Source organism: Schistocerca gregaria, chromosome 5 (assembly GCF_023897955.1).
Source record: "Schistocerca gregaria isolate iqSchGreg1 chromosome 5, iqSchGreg1.2, whole genome shotgun sequence".
Classification (NCBI taxonomy): domain Eukaryota; kingdom Metazoa; phylum Arthropoda; class Insecta; order Orthoptera; family Acrididae; genus Schistocerca; species Schistocerca gregaria.
The window spans coordinates 455058628-455084155 of NC_064924.1; positions in this window are offsets into that span (position 1 = coordinate 455058628).

The following is a 25528-nucleotide window of genomic DNA, read 5'->3' on the forward strand; positions in this document are numbered from 1 at the left end:
CCTATTCGCTCTCCTACATAATGACCTTACATGATTTCCACAAGTCGCTTAAGGCAAAATGTCGATATGTTTCCTTTAAAAAGAACACAGTCCACTACCCTCTGAAACCTCAACCAACATCTTGTGATCTGTCTCTAATAACTCCATCGTCGATAGGACACTAAACAGTAATCTTTCTTTGTAATGTCCGTTCCTTCTGAACACTTTGTTAACAAAAAGCTAGCTGTTAAACAACATTGTTAAAGAAATGCGTTTTTCTGGGGATATTATTTGAGATTATTATGGAAATCAGTGAGCTAAATTCAAATCTATCCTTAAATTTTTATCAGGCACAGTTTTTCAGTAATTCCGATTTTAGCTTATACACGTTTTGTTTACTGCATTAAACATGAAATTCTGTTGTTTCCAGACGTCGTTGAAGACAATTTCAATCAATAAAGGAGCTACTCAAAACATCCATCATTGTAGATAGAGCTTAAAAAATTAAACATAATCAATTGGTACACCTGCACGCAGAAGTGCCGTAACACGACGTGGTATGGACTCAGCTAATGTCTGAAGTAGTGCTGGAGGGAATTGCCACCATGAATCCTGTGGTGCTATGCGTAAAAGTACGAGGGGATGGAAATCTCTTCAGAACAGCATGTTGCAAGACATCCCAGATATGTTCTATAATGTTCATGTCTGGGGAGAGGTGGCCAGCGGAAGCGTTTAAACTCAGAAGAGTGTTCCTGTAGCCACTCTGTGCCAGTTCTTGACGTATGGGGTGGTGTCACACTGCCCTGCTGGAAATTCCCAAGTCCACCGGAAAGCACAATGAACTTGAACAGATTCAGGTGATCAGACAGGATGCTTATGTACTTGTCACCTGCCAGTCATATATAGACTATCAGTTGTCACATATCGCTCCAATTGCACACGCCCCACACCATTACAGAGCCTCCACCACCTTGAACAGTACCCTGCTGATATACAGGATCCATGGATTCATGACATTATCTCCGTACCCCTACACGTCCATCCACTCGATACAATTTGAAACGAGACTCCTCCGACCAGGCAACACGTTTCCAATCATCAACAGTCCAATGTCAGTGTTGATGGGCCCAAGCGAGGCATAAAGCTTTGCGTCAAGCAGTCATCAAGGGTACACAAGTGAGCCTTCGGTTCCAAAAGCCCATATCGATAATGTTTCGTTGACTGGTGCGCACATTGGCACTTGTTGATAACCCAGCATTGAAATCTGCACCAATTTGCGAAAGGGTTGCATTTCTGTCACATTATACGATTCTGTTTATTTGTCGTTCGTCCCATTCTTTCAGGATCTTTTTCCGGCCGCAGCAATGTCAGAGATTTGATTTTCACCGGATTCCTGATATTCACTGAATACTCGCGAAATGGCCGTACAGATGAATCCCCACTTCATCGTTACCATGGAGATGCTGTGTCCCATCGCTCGTGCGCCGACTATAACACCACGTTCAAATTCACTTAAATTTTGATAACCTGCCATTGTAGCAGCAGTAACCGATCTGACATATGCCACACACACTTGTTGTATTATATAGGCATTATCGACCGCAGCGCCGTATTCTGCCTGTTCACGTATGTCAATACGCGTACCTATACTAGTTTATTTGGCGCTTCAGTGTACTTCATACATTATACCATTTACACTGTTATTTCTTCCTTTTATGGTGAATGTTCTTCCAGTCTCGATTTATATTCCAGCAATAATCAGTGTGCATGGTAGGTATCCATTTCACTTCGTAACGACGCTCTAAGATCGTGATCTACTTATTGAACCTTTCTTCATATGCATCAGACACGTCGCTGCAGCTTCCTGGTAAGTGACCCAAATGAGAAAGCATGTAATGCGCTTTGAGGGATATTTTGCATCCCAATGTTTGGTATCCAATAAGTATCTCATTTACCAATTCTTTGTAGTCATGGGCTCTTCGTTTTCCCAGAAAGTTGAGGCCAACAAAAGCTCACTTCTAATTTTCCGTAAAGGTTCATGGTAACACACACATTAGCAAAAGTCCAATTCAGCGACTAAGATGTAATCTTTGACGGTCGAAGTCCACGAGGTCGGCATCCGGAGTGAAATGAACTTCGGGGCTGGTTCTAGTCCCTAAATAGCTGTCTCCAGCCAGTCAGGCGTAATGATACTTCCTGCAGGCCGTGGCTCAAGCTCCCCCTCCAGGAAGTGGTGCTCGGAAAATCTGTTTCCATTATCTTGTATGTCAATAGCCGGTGTTCACCATGGTGCTTTTGGTATGCCTTGGATAGACAACTTCATCCTCTGTGGTGTAATATGGGTTGCCGGCCCTCAGGTGCTACCTTTGCTCCGGCATAGCACCCCTCCCCACTTGGAAAAGCTGGTGCGGCCCGGGAGACCGCGGGGAAGAAAGTACCAATATAGCCCGGTGCTGTAGGCTGATCTGCAGCTAAGTCCTCCTGAAGGAGGCAGTGGAAACCGGCTGCTGGAGAGTAGGGCGCCGCCTTCCGTGTGAGGCCGCTGGAACGCTGAAGAAGTGGCAGTTGTGAGGTGACGACAGGCTGGGCCAGCGGCATGCGGACGTCCGCGTCGTCCAACCGAGGCGGCGCCGAAGAAAGGCTGGGAAGTGGGTTCAGGGGAAGCTACCAGAGCTGCCCTGGGCCTCGAGTTTGCGGTGGTGCAGGGCTAGCAGCCAGCGTCTGCTGGCTATCTCCGGGAAGATCATCCACCAACTCAGGAGATACTGGAAGGTGTCAGATTATATAATGGTACGACAAAGATTTGGGAACCAGGTTTTAAATTGTAAGACATGTCCAGGGGCGGATGTGAACTCTGACCACATTCTGTTGGTTATGAACTGTAGATTAAAACTGAAGAAACTGCAAAAAGGTGAGAATTTAAGGGGATGGGACCTGGATAAAGTCACTGAACCAGAGGTTGTAGAGAGTTTCAGGGAGAGCATTAGGGGACGATTGACTGGAATGGGGGAAAGGAATACAGTAGAAGAGGAATGGGTAGCTTTGAGGGATGAAATAGTGAAGGCAGCAGAGGATCAAGTAGGTAAATGACGAGGGCTAGTAGAAATCCTTGGGTAACAGAAGATATATTGAATTTAATTGATGAAAGGAGAAAATATAAAAATGCAGTAAATGAAGCAGGAAAAAGGGAATACAAACGTCTCAAAAATGAGATCGACAGGAAGTGCAAAATGGCTAAGCAGGCATGGCTAGAGGACAAATGTAAGGATGTAGAGCCTTATCTCACTAGGGGTAAGATAGATACTGCCTACAGAAAAATTAAAGAGGCCTTTGGAGAAAAGAGAACCACTCGTATCAACATCAAGAGCCCAGATGGAAACCCAGTTCTAAGCAAAGAAGGGAAAGCAGAAAGGTGGAAGGAGTATATAGAGGGTCTACACAGGGGCAATGTACTTGAGGACAATGTTATGGAAATGGAAGAGAATGTAGATGAAGATGAAATGGGAAATACGATACTGCGTGAAGAATTTGACAGAGCACTGAAAGATCTAAGTAGCAACAAGGCCCCGGGAGTAGACAACATTCCATCAGAACTACTGATAGCCTTGGCAGCCTGACAAAACTCTACCATCTTGTGAGCAAGATGTATGAGACAGGCGAAATACCCTCAGACTTCAAGAAGAAAATAATAACTCCAATCCCAAAGAAAGCAGATGTCGACAGATGTGAAAATTACCAAACTATCAGTTTAATAAGTCACAGCTGCAAAATACTAACGCGAATTCTGTACAGACGAATGGAAAAACTGTTAGAAGCCGACCTCGCGGAAGATCAGTTCGGATTCCGTAGAAATGTTGGAACACGTGAGGAAATACTGACCCTACGACTTATCTTAGAAGAAAGATTCAGGAAAGGCAAACCTACGTTTCAAGCAGTTGTAGACTTAGAGAAAGCTTTTGACAATGTTGACTGGAATACTCTCTTTCAAATTCTGAAGGTGGCAGGGGTAAAATACAGGGAGCAAAAGGCTGGTTAGAATTTGTTCAGAAACCAGATGGCAGTTGTAAGAGTCGAGGGTCATGAAAGGGAAGAAGTTGCTGGGAAGGGAGTGAAACAGGGTTTGTAGGCTATCCCTGCCCTTATTCGATCTGTATATTGAGCAAGCAGTGAAATGAAATGATCGTATGGCATTGTTGGCTGGGAGACCCCATGCGGGGTGTTCGTCCGCCGAAATTGTAAGTCCTTTTTAGCTGACGCCACTTCGGCGACCCGCGAGGCAGAGAAAATCCCTGCCCCTCCCCCCCCCCCCTCCCCCCGGGGAATCGAACCCGGAACCCCGTGCGCGGAATGCGAGAACGCTACCGCAAGAGCACGAGCTGCGGACTGCGAGCAAGCAGTAAATGAAATAAAAGAAAAATTCGGAGTATAAATTAAAATCCATGGAGAAGAAATAAAAACTTTCAGGTTTGCCTATGACATTGAAAAGGGCCTGGAAGAGCCGTTGAACGGAATGGACAGTGTCTTGAAAGGAGGATATAAAATGAACATCAACAAAAGCAAAACGAGGATAATAGAATGTAGTCGAATTAAATCAGGTGATGCTCAGGGGATTAGGTTAGGAAATGAGACGCTTAAAGTAGTAAAGGAATTTTGCTATTTGGAGAGCAAAATAACTGATGATGGTCGAAGTAGAGAGGATATAAAATGTAGACTGGCAATGGCAAGGAAAGCGTTTCTGAAAAAGAGAAATTTGTTAACGTCGAGTATAGATTTAATTGTGAGGAAGTCATTTCTGAAAGTATTTATATGGAGTGTAGCCATGTTTGGAAGTGAGATATGGACGATAAATAATTTGGACGAGAAGAGAATAGAAGCTTTCGAAATGTGATGTTACAGAAGAATGCTGAAGATTGGATGGGTTGACCGCATAACTAATAAGGAGGTATTGAATAGAATTAGGAAGAAGAGAAATTTGTGGCGCAACTTGACTAGAAGAAGGGATCAGTTGGTAGGACATGTTCTGAGGCATCAAGGGATCGGCAATTTAGTATTGAAGGGCAGCTTGGAGAGTAAAAATCGTAGAGGGAGACCAAGAGATGAATACACTAACCAGATTCAGAAGGATGTAGGTAGCAGTAGGTACTTGGAGATGAAGAAGCTTGCACAGGATAGAATAGCAGAGACAGCTGCATCAAACCAATCTCTGGAATGAAGACCACAACACTGGGCATAAATGAAACATGGCGTCATTATAAATTATAAATTACAAAGAGTGACAACATAACAAAAAATATAGTAATCTCTCATCAAGCAGTAGCATGAATTTCAGCATACCATCATAAAAAATAACACATTACATTGTATCAGTAATGAAAAATAGCATCATAAATAAATGAACATAAGATATACAGAGGCAATATACAAAAGGACACAATTTCTTACTATAAAAAAATGTTTGAGTTACAGTTTGCAGTCGTTAGACCACGAAATGGATGTGATCCGCTGGTATATGTCAAAATAAATGTTGTCTCTTTCAGTTGCTTTCATCCACATGCATATGTAAACAGAAAAATGTGCAAGGCCTAAGCTTACGGTAAGAGAACCGACCTGCAAGATTCTCCCACCCGTGCCCGTCGCCACCTAATAAAATTCTGAATAATCAAGGAAACGCGAAAACAAGATACCAACAGAATTTGTAGGAGGCATAGGAAGTGTGTCAAGTAAAAGTCTGGGGTGTTTTATGGGTAGGTGGACTCGCAGGTAGGACTAAACTAAGCAGAAGTTGTGATTTACTGGTAATGCAAATAACGACTTCTGCAAGAGAAATATATTCTGAAAAGTAGCAAAAAATATTTATACAAAGCTGAAAGGCGGAAAATAAATAGTTGTGGTATGTTATCCTCAAAATTCTACCTAGCTACGTGAAACGAACCAAACAAAAAGTTATACTGTAAAGTATTTGACGTTGCTGATGTCATGATTGCCTCGCGATTTTCTCGTCCGTAAAGTTTCAGTGTGGATGACATTGGATGGGGAAGATTACGTATCCTAAAGTCCAGAATGTGAGTGTTCAAATTTACTTGAAAGATGTTTTCCTCTGCTGGATAGGTCATCCTATGCGAAATTTCTTGAGGTTACTCACCTGTTTTTGTTCACGTTTGCGGCGCTGTGCTGCACGCTTTATATTGTTAAGTGCAATGTCTATAACTTCATGGTGACGGTAATCGTCTTGTAGAAGGAAAAGAAAGAATTTCACGAATTTTGTCAGGTGAATCTATATTTTTCAACACAAGACACGGCGAAAGCAGGTGGAGTCGTTTGGTATTGAATTGATGACGCCCTGAAAATCTGAACTGTGCTTGTCCAAACAATGTTTTTTGTGACAGTAGATACGACAACGAGTATAGATTTAAATGTTAGGAAGTCGTTTCTGAAAGTATTTGTTTGGAGTGTAGCCATGTATGGAAGTGAAACGTGGACGATAAATAGTTTGGACAAGAAGAGAATAGAAGCTTTTGAAATGTGGTGATACAGAAGAATGCTGAAGATTAGATGGGTAGATCACATAACTAATGAGGAGGTATTGAATAGAATTGGAAGAAGAGGAGCTTGTGGCACAACTTGACTAGAAGAAGGGATCGGTTGGTAGGACATGTTCTGAGGCATCGAATGATCACCAATTTAGTATTGGAGGGCAGCGTGGAGGGTAAAAGTCGTAGGAGGCCAAGAGATGAATACACTAAGCAGATTCAGAAGAATGTAGTTGCAGTAGGTACTGGGAGATGAAGAGGCTTGCACAGGATAGAGTAGCATGGAGAGCTGCATCAAACCGGTCTCAGGACTGAAGACCAACACAACAGATACGACAAAGTTTTCCAATCCCTTTCATGATGCGCCCTGATAAGTTGGAAGAAGCATGGCATCTGGAGATAAAAATGGGTGTAATATTCCTAGCTTGCAGTGTGCGTTTCCATATTACTGATAGAAATTGCGGTCCATTGTCGGAGATTACCTTCTGAACATGTCCAACATGAGGCAAATAATGTTTGGTAAATGCATTAGAAACAGTTCTAGCACTGGCTTTACGTAATGGAGTGAAAGATACCAATATCGAAGTTAGTTCTACAGCAACGAATACGTAAAGAAGCCTTTAGAAGTTTTTGGAATAGATCCAAATAGATAAACAGCTGCCATATGTCTTAATTGCATGGATACAACGGGGTACGGAGGGGCAATGTGAGATAATTTAGAAGATATAGCCTTTTGACAATTTTTTCAAGTCGCCAAGACTCGCCGAATACGCTTTTCCATATTTGTGAAATAACAGTTCTGTCGTAGTATCAAAAAGCATTTGCGAGCACCATAATGGGCGTAACTCAAGTGTGTACACCAGATTAATTTCTTGACAAATTCTTCAGCTATGCAGATAGTTCAATTACACAGTTGTGCGACATAAAAATTGTTTCAAATTTATTAAGTGATTTTCATAGTGTTTTTAATTCTGATTTCGAGAAAAATAGTGAAAAAATTCCATCACGTACAGTTATTTCACAAACTGCTTATCTAGTTTTAGCTTTTTTCGATATTTCAGCACTATAGTGAGTTCGATTTTTGGGTTTAAGGATCTCCATAAACTGTTATTTAGCCTTTTTTATATTAGATGCACGTAAAATAAAGAGTAATTAGGAGAAACCAGCAGTATTTCCATGTTAGTGCCTGTCTGCCGCGCTGCCCCTTCCCCCGCCATCACCAAGCAGTGAGCTTCTGCTATTGTCCTTCAGCTCACAGTACCTCTTCACTCGGTGCTGTTCACGTGTTGTTGTTACTAGTGCTTTAAAGTAGTAACTGTTTTCTTGTGTTGTGAAGTTGTTTTATGGACAATGGCTACCAGAGGATGTAAGATTGCTTCTGCTACATTTATGGTAACTATACCGTTAATGCAACAAAGAAACATTTCCGATTATGTTGAAAAAGTATATTTCGCCTATTTTGGGATAAAGTTAGGTGATCAAGATAAGCCTTGGATCCCCCACAAAGTTTGTTCAGTGTGCGTTGAAGAACTGAGGCAATGGTTTCAACTTAAAAAGCAGTCCTACGTTTTGGAATCCCAATGGTTTGGAGGGCTGTTATTTTTGTTCTTGCAGCAAACAAAGTTTCAATTTGAAAAAAAAGAATATTTATTACTCTAACACTCAATCAGCCATTCGCCGTGTTCCTCATGGACCTGAAGCACCAATACCCTCTCCTCCAGATTCTTTGTATGATATAGATGATCACGAGCCATTGGCTCAGCAAGGTGATAGTGAAGAAGACAGAGATTGCTACGATCCTGGCACAACCGATCCCATTCCATTCTCACAATCTGAACTCAGCGATTTAGTTAGAGAAAGCCTTGCGGATACCAAAAAGTTGTTACTCCCACCCCTTCACATTAAGTTGGGGCTGATGAAACAATTTGTTAAGGCATTGCCAAAAGAAGGGCAGTGTTTCAGATATCTTTGTGGACAGTTTCCTGGTTTATCCGAGGCAAAAGTAAAGGAAGGAATCTTTGTCGGACCAGACATTAGAAAACTAATGACAGATCCTAACTTTGTGAACGAAATGGAAACAAAAGAAAAGGCACCATGGACATCTTTTAAGTTAGTTGTTACCGATTTCCTTGGAAACAAAAGAGATCCAAACTACAAGACAATCGTCGCAGACATCCTCGACAACTTTAAGAAGCTGGATTGTGACGTGAGCATTAAAGTTCACTTTCTCCACTCACATCTTGACTACTTCCCTGCAAACCTTGGTGATGTATGTGAAGAGCAGGTTGAAAGATTCCACCAAGACATCAAAGAAATGGAAATAAGATATCAAGGAAGACGGAACGTCAACATGATAGCGGACTACTGCTCGATGATAAAAAGAGATGATCCTCAACGAGTCCACAGCCGGAAAACCAATAAAAGAAGCGAAAGCGTTATTGTAAGGACGTATGAACTTCAAGAGAAATGGAAGTGTACTGTAAAATGTAGTTTAGAACATGATTTATAATTTAAATAAAATTTTATTTTGTACCGTTGGAAAATGTGATAAATTGCTTAAATTTTGTTATTATACCCAAAAATACTCCTTTTTGTGAGAAAACCTGACGTGATAGAAAAAAAATTGATTGCATTTTTGAAATCAGCACTGAAGAGTACTTGAAAGTCAGTTATAAATTTCAAATAACTTCCAAAAAATATTTTTTTGCAGACCTGTGTTACCGCTGTCAGGGCGAGGGGGACGAAACAGATTATTATTGTGCTCGTGTAATAAGTTCTGATTGTTGTCTGGCTCGTGTCACGCCAGACGACTTCTTTGCTCTGCTCTCTGACGATGTTTTTTGATGGTGTTGAAATAAAATTTTCAAAAGGTACCTGTTTAATGCAGAGAAGACTGGAATTAGTTTGACAGAAATTAGCGGCAATTTCTTGCTGGTTACTGGACAGTGAACTGAAAGTGCATCTGCTACAGTAAGTATCCTGGGTTCTTGGGATGTGGACAATAGTAAAATCAAATTCCTGCAAATAAGGTTTCCAACGATTAAGTCTGTCATGTGTGAATTTAGCTACAAAAGAAATTGAATAGCTCTCTGATCTGTGTAAACTGTTGTATGTCTGCCATAGAGAAAGTGACGAAATTTGGTGAAAGCCCAAACAACACATAATGTTTAGAGTTCGGTGATAGAATAACTGCTTTCAGCCGATGTTAGGATGCGACTAGCAAAGGCGACGTTTTTCCTTAAAAGTGGTACCATTTTCCTTTATTTCCCGAAATACATGGACACCAAAAGCAGTCTTGGGGCTGTCTGTAGCAATCGAAAAATTCTTTGTCGGGTCAGGATGTGATAGAAGTGCAGCGTTTAGTGAAGCCTATTTTAGAGTAAGAATCTCGGACTGTGCTTGGTCATAGCATTTTTACCAGTAAGATGACATAATGTAGGGGTATCTAGTCCAGAGTGATGTATAAAACGCCAAAAAAATTGATCAAACCGAGGAAGCAGCGAAGTTGTTTTTTGGTAGACAAAACTGAAATTTCACGGATTGGTTTTAGTTTGTCGGGATCAGGCGTAATGCTCTCTGCCGAAATTACGTGACCTAGCAATTTAATGAAAGTCTTGCTAAAACGAGATTTACTTAGGTTCCTGGAACACCTTCTGTAAGAAAAGTTTGCAATTAGAATGTCGTCAATGTATGTGGTAATTCTGTCTTTTAATTCATTTGGAAGAATGATATTCATCACACGGACGAATGAAACGGAGCTAATTGTTAAACCAAACGGCAATTTTTAAAATTGGTAGCGGTTGCCGAAACAAAGGAAAGCAGTGTATTTTCTACGATTAGGATGTAGTTGAATTTGCCATAATACAGATTTTAGGTCCAATGTGGAATAGACTGACGTTCCGTGAAATTATTACAAGAGCTCTTCCAGCGTTTGAGGACGACCGGTTTCAGTAACGACGATTTCGTTGATCTGACGTGAATCCAACACAAGACGAAGTGAGCCATCTTCCTTATTAGCAATGTGAAGAGGGTTAATATACTGACTAACGGCACGTTCAATGATACCTTGGTCTAATATAGCCTGAAGTTCTTGCTTGACTTGCTCTCTGTAGATGAACGGAACGGAATAATGTTTTGCCTTAAATATGTCATGCGGTTTTACTTGGAATTCGTAAACAAAACTAGACGTGTTTCCCAGTACATTGCTTAATACTTCAGAGTCATGTAAAAGAATATCCTGCAACTGTTGACCCATCATCGGTCGAAGCGTTACATTCATTTGTCTTACTGTTGATAGACTGGGTATCGTCGTAGTCAAATTCATCTGGGATATTGTTACTACGGAAATACGTGCCTGTAAAAAATTTGTATGCCAGTTAGTATTCTTAGATTCTGAAATGACCTATACTCTGTTAACGTCTTGTCTCTCAGCTGACAAAGTACTCTGAAACGTGACAGCTAGTTGTTACGAATCAGATTTCAGTATAAGCAGTGACTTCTTAAAATTGATGACAGCGTCATGCTCGACAAGGAAATCCATGCGAAGAATGACAACTGTTGTTAAGAGGGGAACGATCCAGATATTAGCATGAAATGTGTGATAGCAAGTATAAAAGTATGCAGTTTCACACATACTCCCTTGTTAGAGATTGCACCTCGAACTTCCGTTTTACCAAGTAGAAAGATAGGACAGGTACTGGAGCCGTTACATTTTTGGAATCCTGTGTCATTTATCACTGTTACTGGAGAACCAGAGTCGATCACTGCAGAAAATATGTTCAAGCCAACTTTAACTTCAACTATGGGATATTCTTTTGAGTCTGGTGTCTCTCTTGTAACAGTGTGTCCCTAATGTCGAAAGTTATGACTTTTTGCTGAACGGTATCATAAATAGCATACTGGCATTGTGCGTTTTCCGATTGGTTCAAATGGCTCCGAGCACTGTGGGACTTAACTTCTGAGGTCATCAGTCCCGTAGAACTTAGAACTACTTAAACCTAACTAACCTAAGGACATCACACACGTTCATGCTCGAGGCAGGATTCGAACGTGCGACCGTAGCGGTCGCGCGGTTCCAGGCTGTAGCGCCTAGAACCGCTCGGCCACCTCGGCCGGCCGTTTTCAGATTAAACAGCGTCCATAGTTTCTAGTCATACATACAAATGTGCTGATAGGTGACTGAAGATTGCTGTGACGGTTCAGTTATGTGTGCTGTACGATTGTTTTGATCTGCAGTATGCCGTGGTAGATGGAAAAGAAGATTAGGTTCATTAAGAATGCACTGAGACTGCTGAGGCTGATTGTGATGAAAGTTGCTGTTGCCAAAATTACGCTTAATTTGTTTGCTTTTCCCTTCGTGCTAGTGGTGAAAATTTCTTTGCTGTTGATCTTCTCGATGTGACTGCGACCATTGGTATTTGTGGGATAAGTTATTCCCTTGCAGTTGCATAAAATTGTTAAACTTAGGTGTACTAGCAAAGCTGGGCGGTGGCACATTGACCTTCGGGTGACCTTTGTAGACCGTATTACTGTTGAATATTTCCAGGCTGCTGCGGCAAAAATTGCGACTGGAAACTGCAATTGTTGACGTCGAAATTCTGATATTGTTGCTGCTGAATACACTGATTATCAAAATGTCTCTTATTAGCATGCCCATCAAAATCATTATCGGAACCAAATCTTTTGTGTCTTTTGTTATGGAATGGGCGGGATTGCTCGTTGTAACCGAATGAGTTACACCTTCGATTGCTGTTATTGAAGCTATTATTGACAAAATGAGCAGTACGATTGCTGGATTTCTAATAATTGCAATACGTCTCTGAATGCTGAAATACTTTCCTTTTGCTGTCCAGTGAGAAGAGAAACTCGTAATGAGCGCGGATGTTTTGAGATGCATAACTGTATGAGCGCAGATTGGCTATACGGTTCGGTCAGGCACTGGTTTTGTTGGGCCATATACTCAAAACAACTGGGCGACGGTGGGAAAAGTGGAGTGTTCAAAGTTGGGTAAGCTGATTGGTTGGCCTTAAATGACTCGCTGACTCGTTTTCGAGCAATACGCAGATAGAAATGCACTTGGGAACTCTTCGACGGAGTGGCGTTCCCCTGCTATAGGTCTCATACGCATCGAAGGTTCTCCCTCTAAAAAGCTAGAGATAAATTCGAGCTTGTGTGTCACTTGCCAGTTTAGTGGCAGCGAAAATGAAAATTGCTGCACCCAGTCAAGGGGATGCAAGTCTGTGCGGTTATTTCTAAATACCTTGAATTTCTTTACAGATAGGAAATGATTGTAGTCGAATCTTTCGAGTTGGAGATTTTGAGAAAGCGTAAGAAAAACTGATTGCGTGATGACTGGTTTGCATTAATGTCGCGCACTCTTTGTAGTCTGTTCATATTACTGTGAGGTTGAAAAGTAGGTGACTGTTGCTGTTGCATGTTTGACATGTTAGTCTGAAACTGATTACCTTGAGAAAAATTTCTGACATTGGCTAGTTCCTGAGAGAAACTGTTAACGTTCCTACGTAGCAAACTGTTATGTGCACCAAGGTGGTTTAATTTTTGCTGCATAGACTGATATTCCTCTGATTCAGTATATGGAATGGGAGCTGCATCGTTCGATTTATTTTCAGTTTCGTTTTCAAGTGTTTCTGATCTTGCCGATAACTCATCGCATCTTTCCGTGAGCGTAAAAATGTGTGTGGAATTATTCGAATCTAAAACGTCAACTTTCTTCTGTAGTTTTTTTCAAATCTCCTTTAATTGTGTCAGGGTCCTGCACCAGCCCTATTTGTTCAAGACTGGATCTCAACGACTCATTGTCGTCTGTGCACTTCTCTTCAACTTGCTGGATTCGTGTGTCAACAGTGCTTTTGAAATCATTTACGTCTGCCTGTATTTGGGCCTGTGATTGTCTTACTCTGTTAACCACGTCTATAACGGAATTTATACTAGCGTCAACATGGGTTGTAAGACTAGTGTGCAACTGCTGTTCTACTTCCTGTCTTTGTACTGCTAATGACTACAGAAATTGTTTTCCTCTGTGTTTACGGAGAAAGTCTTGGTATCGCAGTTCTGAGGTCTGAGTGTGAACTTTAAGACGTGCATCTAACCGAGTGCCTTTTTGATCTATTCTGTCATTAAGTAATTGGATTTCGTGCGTAAGCTTTTATAGGTTTCTCTACATTGATGTCTTAAAGCATTGTCATCCGTTAAAGGTTTGGTACTGTCTCCTCAGCACCTGCGTATGGCTTCAGTTTTATCGGAAAGGCGTTTTTCATTGGCCTTAATATCTGCATCCACCTGTTTGAAACGGTTATCAGTCGTTTCTGTGTACGATTTAAGCTCGTCACGTATGCTGAAAAAATTTTCATACTTTTTATTAAATCGTTCATTTAACTGATCAATTTTGTTGTTCAATTTAACCATAATTTCATCAGTCTTACTAAATCGTTCATTGAACACGTGCATGAGTTTTGAAGCATCGATTCCATATTACTTTGAATTGATGCGATGGGTGTCACATGCTTTATGCTTTGTGCTGTGGAGACACAATCTACAGTCATGGACATCTCGTTTGTAGCATTATCTGCATAATTACCGCTAATGGAATCTGACGGACTTAATACTTAGCACTACTGTGCCCTCTGACGTACTATTGGCATTCTGGTTGACTGCACAAGGATTTGGACGTTCATTGGCCTCATTCGGTAAAGAATCGTGTTCTGACATCTGCGTGTTAGCAATATCTATCTCAATGTCTTCAGCTATGCTGGAATCGACAGTCTGAGCAGTTGGTAAATTAGATGAAATCATACTGTCAGTAAACTGTATTTAGGGAGACGGAAGTCACGTTTTCTGTGGTGCTTTGCAACTGTTGCACCTCAATGAGATTACTATCATTCTCAACATTGTTATCAATAATTGGAAAGTCGTCTATTTCGGTATCTCTATGATAGTTGTCAGACAACGCGCCGGAACCTTGACACTTTTACGCGGCATCGTAGATCACGTGCAGAGAACAGGCCGAAGATAAAAAAAAAAAATATTGAACAATCAAATCAGTTGACAACAAAGCGGAGCATAAGAATGCCGATGAATTGTGAAAGAAACTTTTTACAAGTTAGTAAATTGAATTGCGCAAAAAAAAAAACAATTATCGCTACATAATGGTTGAGAGAACAGAGATATGTACCTGACTATTTTAATATCAAAGATTCCAAAAAGCGAACGACTGGCAGAGCTGTCGCCAAGAGTAACTTTCTTTAGAAATTATAAAACTGTTCGAGTATGTTGAACCAATGCCTGAACTGTAGAATGAGGACAAACATCGAATTATCGCGTAGCATGTATGGAAGTGAAACATGGACGATAACTAGTTTGGACAAGAAGAGAATAGAAGCTTTTGAAATGTGGTGCTACAGAAGAATGCTGAAGATTAAATGGGTAGATCACATAACTAATGAGGAGGTATTGAATAGGATTGGAGAGAAGAGAAGTTTGTGGCACAACTTGACTAGAAGAAGGGATCGGTTGGTAGGACATGTTTTGAGGCATCAAGGGATCACAAATTTAGCATTGGAGGGCAGCGTGGAGGGTAAAAATCGTAGAGGGAGACCGAGAGATGAGTACACTAAGCAGATTCAGAAGGATGTGGGTTGCAGTAGGTACTGGGAGATGAAGCAGCTTGCACAGGATAGAGTAGCATGGAGAGCTGCATCAAACCAGTCTCAGGACTGAAGACAACAACATGTTGTAGCTGCAAGTGTGTGCTTACTCTGTGTTATTGTTAGCAAAACTTTACACAAATTGATTGGACAATGCAACTCCCAATCTCCCAATATCAATAAAGAAATTTTTTTTTTGTCATCAGTCTACTGACTGGTTTGATGCGGCCCGCCACGAATTCCTTTCCTGTGCTAACCTCTTCATCTCAGAGTAGCACTTGCAACCTACGTCCTCAATTATTTGCTTGACGTATTCCAATCTCTGTCTTCCTCTACAGTTTTTGCCCTCTACAGTTCCCTCTAGTACCATGGAAGTCATTCCCTCATGTCTTAGCAAATGTCCTATCATCCTGTACCTTCTCCTTATCAGTGTTTTCCACAAATTCCTTTCCTCTCCGATCCTGCGTAGAACCTCCTCATTCCTTACCTTATCAGTCCACCTAATTTTCAACATTCATCTATAGCACCAAATCTCAAATGCTTAGATTCTCTTCTGTTCCGGTTTTCCCACGGTCCATGTTTCACTACCATACAATGCTGTATTCCAGAAGTTCGTCCTCAGAAATTTCTTCCTCAAATTAAGGCCGGTATTTGATATTAGTAGACTTCTCTTGGTCAGAAATGCCTTTTTTGCCATAGCGAGTCTGCTTTTGATGTCCTCTTTGCTCCGTCCGTCATTGGTTATTTTACTGCCTAGGTAGCAGAATTCCTTAACTTCATTGACTTCGTGACCATCAATCCTGATGTTAAGTTTCTCGCTGTTCTCATTTCTACTACTTCTCATTACCTTCGTCTTTCTCCGATTTACTTTCAAACCATACTGTGTACTCATTAGACTGTTCATTCCGTTCAGCAGATCATTTAATTCTTCTTCACTTTCACTCAGGATAGCAATGTCATCAGCGAATCGTATCATTGATATCCTGTCACCTTGTATTTTAATTCCACTCCTGAACCTTTCTTTTATTTCCATCATTGCTTCCTCGATGTACAGATTGAAGAGTAGGGGCGAAAGGCTACAGCCTTGTCTTACACCCTTCTTAATACGGGCACTTCGTTCTTGATCGTCCACTCTTATTATTCCCTCTTGGTTGTTGTACATATTGTATATCACCCGTCTCTCCCTATAGCTTACCCCTACTTTTTTTCAGAATCTTGAACAGCTTGCACCATTTTATATTGTCGAACGCTTTTTCCAGGTCGACAAATCCTATGAACGTGTCTTGATTTTTCTTTACGCTTGCTTCCATTATTAGCCGTAACGTCAGAATTGCCTCTCTCGTGCCTTTACTTTTCCTAAAGCCAAACTGATCGTCACCTAGCGCATTATCAATTCTCTTTTCCATTCTTCTGTGTACTATTCTCGTAAGCAGCTTCGATGCATGAGCTGTTAAGCTGATTGTCCGATAATTCTCGCACTTGTCAGCTCTTGCCGTCTTCGGAATTGTGTGGATGATGCTTTTCCGAAAGTCAGATGGTACGTCGCCAGACTCATATATTCTACACACCAACGTGAATAGTCGTTTTGTTGCCACTTCCACTAATGATTTTACAAATTCTGATGGAATGTTATCTATCCCTTCTGCCTTATTTGACCGTAAGTCCTCCAAAGCTCTTTTAAATTCCGATTCTAATACTGGATCCCCTATCTCTTCTAAATCGACTCCTGTTTCTTCTTCTATCACATCAGACAAATCTTCACCCTCATAGAGGCTTTCAATGTATTCTTTCCACCTATCTGCTCTCTCCTCTGCATTTAACAGTGGAATTTCCGTTGCACTCTTAACGTCACCACCGTTGCTTTTAATGTCACCAAAGGTTGTTTTGACTTTCCTGTATGCTGAGTCTGTCCTTCCGACAATCATATCTTTTTCGATGTCTTCACATTTTTCCTGCAGCCATTTCGTCTTAGCTTCCCTGCACTTCCTATTTATTCCATTCCTCAGCGACTTGTATTTCTGTATTCCTGATTTTCTCGGAACATGTTTGTACTTCCTCCTTTCATCAATCAGCTGAAGTATTTCTTCTGTTACCCATGGTTTCTTCGCAGCTACCTTCTTTGTACCTATGTTTTCCTTCCCAACTTCTGTGATGGCCCTTTTTAGAGACGTCCATTCCTCTTCAACTGTGTTGCCTACTGCGTTATTCCTTATTGCTGTATCTATAGCGCTAGAGAACTTCAAACGTATCTCGTCATTCCTTAGAACTTCTCGTCATTCCCACATCTTAGCGTATTGATTCTTCCTGACTAATGTCTTGAACTTCAGCCTACTCTTCATCACTACTATATTGTGATCTGAGTCTATATTTGCTCCTGAGTACGCCTTACAATCCAGTATCTGATTTCGAAATAGTCACTGCAAAATATATTCAGGCACTGAATCCTCTGTCTCTGTTCAAAACTGATAACTTTGGTCCCTGTGCACATAACAAATAAATTGTCTTACATCTAAAGCAGCAGCGGTCGAACGCGATATATTGTGGTTTCTCATAAAAAATTTAAAAAAAAATGCTAATTACAGGCTCAGTGATGTGCAGTGATAGCAGTAACACTTTGAAATGTACAGGAAATTCTTTTTGCTGATAAATGAAAACTTTATGAAACACAGCACCAGGATGGACAATATTTATTATGCATGGCTGCAGAATGTATGAGAGTCCGCAAAAGGGAAGCTGTTGGAAATTTGCACTCGAATATAGTTACATAAACCACTTCCTGTATACTGAACTACTCAGATCATTATACCATTCAAAAACCAGGAAAGATCCAAGGATCTATAGACTTCTACAGACCCATAGCACTATAATCTTGCATTGCAAAAACTTTGGAACAAATAACTAAAAAGCGTCTTGAATGGTGGCACAAAACTAATAACATACTGTCATATTATCAAAATGGCTTTCGGAAATATCGCTCTATATTAAATAGTTTGACACAACTCACTTTCGATATGCAGAGAGCATTTGACAAAGGACAGTATGTTATTCCATGTTTGTGGCTACTGAAGAGGTATGGGGTAATGTTGTTATGACTTTATAATGGCAACAAATGTTACAGATGAGACTGCCCTGCAATTTCGTCAGAAGGACTGTCCTCTTAAGTTAAAAACCGTAGGCCAAAGATACGACATTCTCGGCCTTCCGAAGGGATCGATATGGCACCTATTCTCTTTAATGTTTATACAGCGAAGTTGGGAATCGAACTACCAAGATTTATCTAATACTCCAATATGCCGACGATATACGTGTATATATACTCCTGATACCAGCCGTTGAAGGAGTAATGAGCGGAGCAACGGCCCAGTTAGAATCCTGGTTAACATCTAAAGGTTTATGAATATCAGCTCTGAAGGCGACTATTGGTAGCTCTGTCAGGCGAAAGATTCCACGACGGGTAACACATGTGAGATTACATAACCACATTTTCCAAGTGAAGAGTTAAACTTAACTTCTAGAAATGACAACGGACTGTCTGTGATGGGTAGGGTATACTGCACTCATAGAGAAGATTGAGTCTTGTCTCAGCGTCACAAGAGTACGGTAGGGTGCGGCTCGTAACCTATTATTGTTAATATACAGGGGTCTCATAAGATTTAAAATCGAATACGGTAGCATGCTCTTCTGCAGAGGCAACGGGAAATCAATTTTTAAACTAGAAAAACTACAGTTTAGCTGCAGCAGAACTTCCCTGGGAGCTATACACTCCACACCAACAAATGCATTATTAGCTGAAGCTGCAGAAATGCCCAATGCCCTATGATGGAAATTGATGACTGATATATTCCTCCTTAGAGATTAGCTGCAATTGACAATCCACTAAATACAGAAACTCGACAGACAAAGAATAAACACTGCCCTAAAATTAAAACTTTGTGCAACCTTCGTCAACCTAAGGTCATATTACGGTCAAATACAGACGAACATTCCTTCAAAGCCATGTTTCTAAACAATTAAGGGGAAAAAATTGTAAACTCCATAACCCGAATGAGATTGATCACGGACCTTTCCCCACACATCTTCACCGACTGCATGTTAGCGTCAGTCCTTTTCGTGAATGTGATGGAATAATAGCTGGGGATATCAATCATATCATTTAAGAATGTAAACTTCATGAAGACCAGCAAATAGAATTTATTCAACAGTTAATTAGATGCAGTCAACCACTACCAACTTCCATACTACCTCCCCTGTGTCAAAATAATACACTAATTCTAAAATTGATTATGAAATTTTTGGATAAATGCAACCTCACTTTCTAAAACCCCAAAATACTGAAAGATGGCTGTATGGCATTGTGACGAAACAAGCGCTGTATCTTTGGAGAAATACAGAGGCGAGCGAGTGTGGCTGTATTTCCCTGCTAGTAGCGCCACGTCACCACAACGCGTCCGTGCGTGGCACACAAGATTAGATTAGATTAGTTTTTCGTTCCATAGATCCATGCTGAGGAGATCCTCGTGGATGTGGAACATGTCACGTTTTTTTTTAGCTGAAATAACAATACTAATAGTATGAATATATACAATATATCATTTGTTTCTATTAAAAAATGGAGTAGAAGGAGTTGGCCACTAGTAAGTCTTTCAGGCTCCTTTTAAATTGATCTTTATTTGTAACTAAATTTTTTATGTTTGCTGGCAAATTATTGAAGAAAGTCTTTGTGCACATCATTTTTGTTCCTGGTATTGTATGTATGAACTGAGCTGTTTGTTGGAAAAAGAGATATATTATTTAGGACAAATTTCATTAAGGAGTAAATATACTGAGAGGCAATGGTTAGTATACCCAGTTCTTTGAAGAGGTTTCTACATGACGGCCGTGAATTTACTCCACAAATAATATGTATTACACACTTTTGGACTCTGAAAACTTTTGTTTGACTTGAAGAGTTACCCCAAAATATTATACCATATGACATTATGGAATGAAAGTAGGCAAAGTATGCAAGCTTTTTCACTTTTATGTCGCCTATGCCTGCTAACACTCGAATTGCAAATACAGATTTGTTAAGGCGTTTCTACAGTTCTGTGGTGTGCTCCTCCCAACTGAATTCATTATCAAGTTGTAATCCCAGGAATTTGAGACTTCCAACCTCTTCTATCTGCTCTTCTTCATACTTTATGCGTATGCTGGGTGGAAACCTCTTACAGGTTCTGAACTGCATGTAGTGAGTCTTTGCAAAGTTTAATGTCAGTGAGTTGGCTCTAAACTATAATGAAAATATCATTAGCAGATCTTTCTAGAACTACACTCGACCTACTATTTATTGCAATACTTGTGTCATCCGTAAACAAAACGAACTCTGCTTCTGGCAGTGTAACTGATGAGAGATCATTAATGTACACAAGAAAAAGCAATGGCCCTAAGATGGATCCTTGTGGGACACCACATGTAATTTCTTCCCATTCTGATGATGACTGATGACTTAATTCACTAGTCCCTTGTACTGACACCCTTTGTTTTCTGTTAGCTAGGTATGACTTGAACCATTCTGCAGCACTGCCCATGACACCATAGAATTCTAATTTATTTAAAAGGATGTTGTGGTGCAAACAATCAAATGCCTTTGATAAATCACAGAAAATACCTGCTGCTTGTAATCTGTTATTTAATGAATTAAGTACATTTTCACTGTAGGTGTAAATAGCCTTCTCGATACCAGAACCCTTCAGAAATCCAAACTGTGTTCTTGATAATATGTTATTTGTGGTCAGATGGTTGAGAAGCTGCCTGTACATTACTCTTTCTAAACTTTTTGAGATTGCTGGCAGAAGTTAAATCAGTCTGTAGTTTGATGGTATCTCTTTATCACCTTTCTTGAATAGAGGCTTAACATCTGCATATTTTAGCCGGTCAGGAAATGTCCCAGTTATAATTGACTGGTTACACAAGTAACTTAGAATTGTGCTAAACTCACATGAACATGCCTTAATTAACTTTGTTGATATTTCATCGTAACCACTAGAATGCTTTGTTTTCAAAGATTTTGTTGTGGAAGTTATTTCTTTCGGTGAAGTGAGTGACATATTCATGTAGCTGAAGCTATTTGTAATGGCTAGTTTCAGATATTCAAGGGCATTATTTACTGATCCTGACAATCCCATTCTATCAGTAACGGACATAAAGTACTTGTTAAATAGATTTGCCACACTATGCCCATCGGTTACTAATGTGTCATCTACCCTTAATGCTATTTGCTCCTGTTCCTTTATGGTTCTACCAGTCTCCTCTTTCACTATATCCCATATTGTTTTTATTTTGTTCCCTGACATTGCTATCTTCTTCTCGTAGTGCATTTGCTTAGATGTCTGAATTACTTTTTTTAATATTTTACAGTATTCCTTGTATTTAGCTAAATCATCTGTATTGGAGCTATTCTTGGTCGACAGATACATTTTCCTTTTTGTCTTACAGGGAATCTTTATTCCTTGTGTAATCCATGGTTTTATTATAGACTTCTGTTTCATTTGAGTAACTTTTAGGGGAAAACAGTTTTCAAACATGGTACTGACATTGTTCATGAATATATTATATTTTTCATTCATGTCATGGGCACTATAAACATCTTTCCAGTTCATATCTTTGAGCAGTATTCTAAAACACTCAATTTTTGGTTGACTGACTACTCTCCTGTAGTCGGACTTAGCAGTCTTGATAATCTGCTCAGAATTTACATCTAAAACAAGGAGCTGCATGTCATGATCTGACAGTCCATTTATTACAGGTTTTATGATATGATTTTGTTCCTTTGATTTGTCTATAAAAATGTTATCGATGGCTGTCCTTGAGGATTTAGTGATCCTAGTTGGAAAGTTTACAGTGTGAGTTAGACTGAAAGACAACATTGCTAACTGCAGTAAATGTTTACTGGAAGATTGCATTAGAAAATCTGTATTAAAGTCACCAGCAATCAAAATTTCTTTGTTTCTTCCTGTTAAATAACCCAAAAGAGCTTCTAGATGATTTATGAATAGGTTATAATTTCCTGCAGGTGCTCTGTAAATAGTTACTATTATATAGGATCTGTTATGGAACTCTACTTCTGTTGCACATGCTTCTAGATGCGGGTCTAAACAGAATTTATTAATGTCAATGTTCTTGGATTTATGGCAGTTTTTAATAAATGTGGCAACTCCTCCTCCATCCATATCTACTCTGCAGAAGTAGGAAGCTAGCTTAAATCCTGAAATGTCTAACATATCTATGCCAGTGGTTACTTGATGTTCAGAGAGGCAGATTATGTCAATTTGGTTAGATGAATTCATTTCATCAATAAAAATGAGTAGTTCATCAATTTTATTTCTGAGTCCCGGAATGTTCTGGTGTAATAAAGATAACTGATACTGCATACTAATGGGATTATAACTGCTTTGGCGAAGATGAACTGGCAGTTTCTGATTACTTTCTGTTGAACATTGTTTAAATGGAATCTGTAAGCTAAAATCTGACTCCTGTTCGTCTGTTTTCTCAAACTGAGTGTGTCTGCCAATCTCTCTTAAAACTCGTTTTCTTTCTCCCTTCCTATCCTAAAAAATGTATTCCTCTGACCCTTTGACCACTGGTATTTTACCACTTGTGACAGTGCCCCCACCCCTTACGTTTTCTGCAATCAATCCAGACAGTTTTCCTTTCCCTTTCCTATTGAGGTGAAGGCATGCCTAGTGTAGTCCCACCTATCGATAGCATCCACAGGAATCACACCAATATGGGACCCTATATCCTTCCAAAGCAGCCACTCCAACTCCCAAGTTCACCCTCCTGACAGAAGAGTTCAAATGAGGCCGATCATGGCGACTCAACACAGACACAAATCCCACACTCGTATGCTTCGTTGCTGATGCTATCTTCACCAGGTCACTCTCTTTGGAATATTCAGAGTCTCTGTCAATGCTATTTCCTGGACCACTCACTATAACCACGGCATCCTCCTTCGTGAAATCTTTGCATAAAGAACCTACATCCTTTGTTACCTGACCCAGATCTGCACTAGGCTTGAAAAAGTTTGTGACCTGGTACTCTGGACCTAGATTTTCCTGCAGTAGTTGGCCAACACCTCTACCATGGGAGCTACCTAACAACAGAACTTTCTTTTTCTTTACAAATTTCCCTACCTTTTTCAAGTCCTTTAAAGCTTGTTGTGCACCTTCTACGGCTTCAGCTACATGAGGCTCATTCGATTCTGACTGATGCAACAGGTCAAATCTATTTTTAAGATTTATGACAATGCTGTCTTATGCTCTCCTTTGCCTGTTCCCCCTATTACCTGTTGCCACTTCCCACCTCTGTTCACCCTTCTCCCTCTTTAACCTGTCCAGTTCCTCCCTTGCCTTGTCTAAGTCAGCTTGAAGAGCTGCAATTTTCCCTTTCTGTTCCAGTCTTTTCTTGTTTCTACTGCAGATCCTACAATACCACTGGTGAGCCTCATTTATGTCACCACTTCCCACGCCACTACATTCTCCCCAATGAAAGAAACTACAGCACCCATCACACCACACCCTGGAACTAACGATCCTAGGGCATGTCACACACGTCTCACACATGGTAAAAACAGAAATCGTATAAACTGATTTAAGTACTGACTAAAACGTAAACAAAGGACCCTAGAAACTATTCAAGCAGATATAAATAAATTGTAAGAGTACTGAATAAAAAAACTGGTGATTACCTATAAGTTTAAGTCACTGTTTACTTACGATACGCTCGCTTGAAATTAAGCGTAAAATCCGTGCTATAGGTGCGAGAAGCAAAATAAACTTCGTACCACATTTAATCTTCTTTAACACTTCACTAACACTTCCACTAATGTAACAACACTTATATTATATTTATACCCTCAGGAAACGTTTACCTATAAGTTTAATTCACTGCTTACTTACGATTCGCACGCGTGAAATTAGGCCTAGGATTTGTGCTACAGGTGGAGAAGAAAAATACGCTTCTTACCCCGTTTAATCTTATCTTATACTTCACTAACACTCCTACTAATTTAACAATACTTAGATTATATTTATAACAACTGTAAACGTTTAAAAACAGCTTAATAACAACGTTTTTTTATAATTATTTAATGCAGCAAATACTCGAAGAGTCCGCGTCAGCGCAGAAATGCGTACCATGCAAGGATTGCACCATGATTTAAGAATAGAATTAAGAGTTAAAGTTGCTTTTCCAAATTTTGTTAGCTTTTGTTTTAGTATATTAAATTTTAATCTGTCAAACCGCAGAATGATCAGGTCAATATTTTTCCTTTAGTACATGGAAGAGCAGCTGAACGGAATGGACAGTGTCTTGAAAGGAGGATATAAGATGAACATCAACAAAAGCAAAACGAAGATAATGGAATGTAGTCGAATTAAATCGGGTGATGCTGCGGGAATTAGATTAGGAAATGAGACGCTTAAAGTGGTAAAGGAGATTTGCTATTTGGGGAGAAAAATAACTGATGATGGTCGAAGTAGACAGGATATAAAATGTAGACTAGCAGTGGCAAGGAAAGCTTTCCTGAAGAAAAGAAATTTGTTAACATAGTGTATAGATTTAAGTGTCAGAAAGTCTTTTCTGAAAGTATTTGTATGGAGTGTAGCCATGTATGGAAGTGAAACATGGACGATAACTGGTTTGAACACGAAGAGTATAGAAGCTTTCGAAATGTGGTGCTACAGAAGAATGCTGAAGATTAGGTGGATAGATCACATAACTAATGAGGTGGTACTGAATAGGATTGGGGAGAAGAGAAGTTTGTGGCACACCTTGACTAGAAGAAGGGATCGGTTGGTAGGGCATATTCAGAGGCATCAAGGGATCAGCAATTTAGTATTGAAGGGTAGCATGGAGGGTAAAAATCGTAGAGGGAGATCAAGAAATGAATACACTAAACAGATTCAGAAGGATGTAGGTTGAAATAGGTACTAGGAGATGAAGAAGCTTGCACAGAGTAGAGTAGCATGGAGAGCTGCATCAAACCAGTCTCTGGACTGAAGACTACAATAACAACAATATCGTTTTAAGCAAAAAATAAATGGCGCTAAATAATAAAGCTAGAAACCCAAAAATTGGTTATAATGTGCAGATGTATGTCAAAATTAAATTGTAAAAGTCTCAGTGCGATTAATAAAATATATTGGTCAGAATCCGCATTTTTAAGAAACATTGAAGGCGCTAAATATTAGACTTAGAAATATGAAAATTTGTATGGAGCTTCATTTCAACATGAAAGCATTAATAATGTAACCCCACTGAGCTACCTCTAATAGTTTTAGTGTAATTTGCAGAAAACTGAATTTGGAACTAAAATGT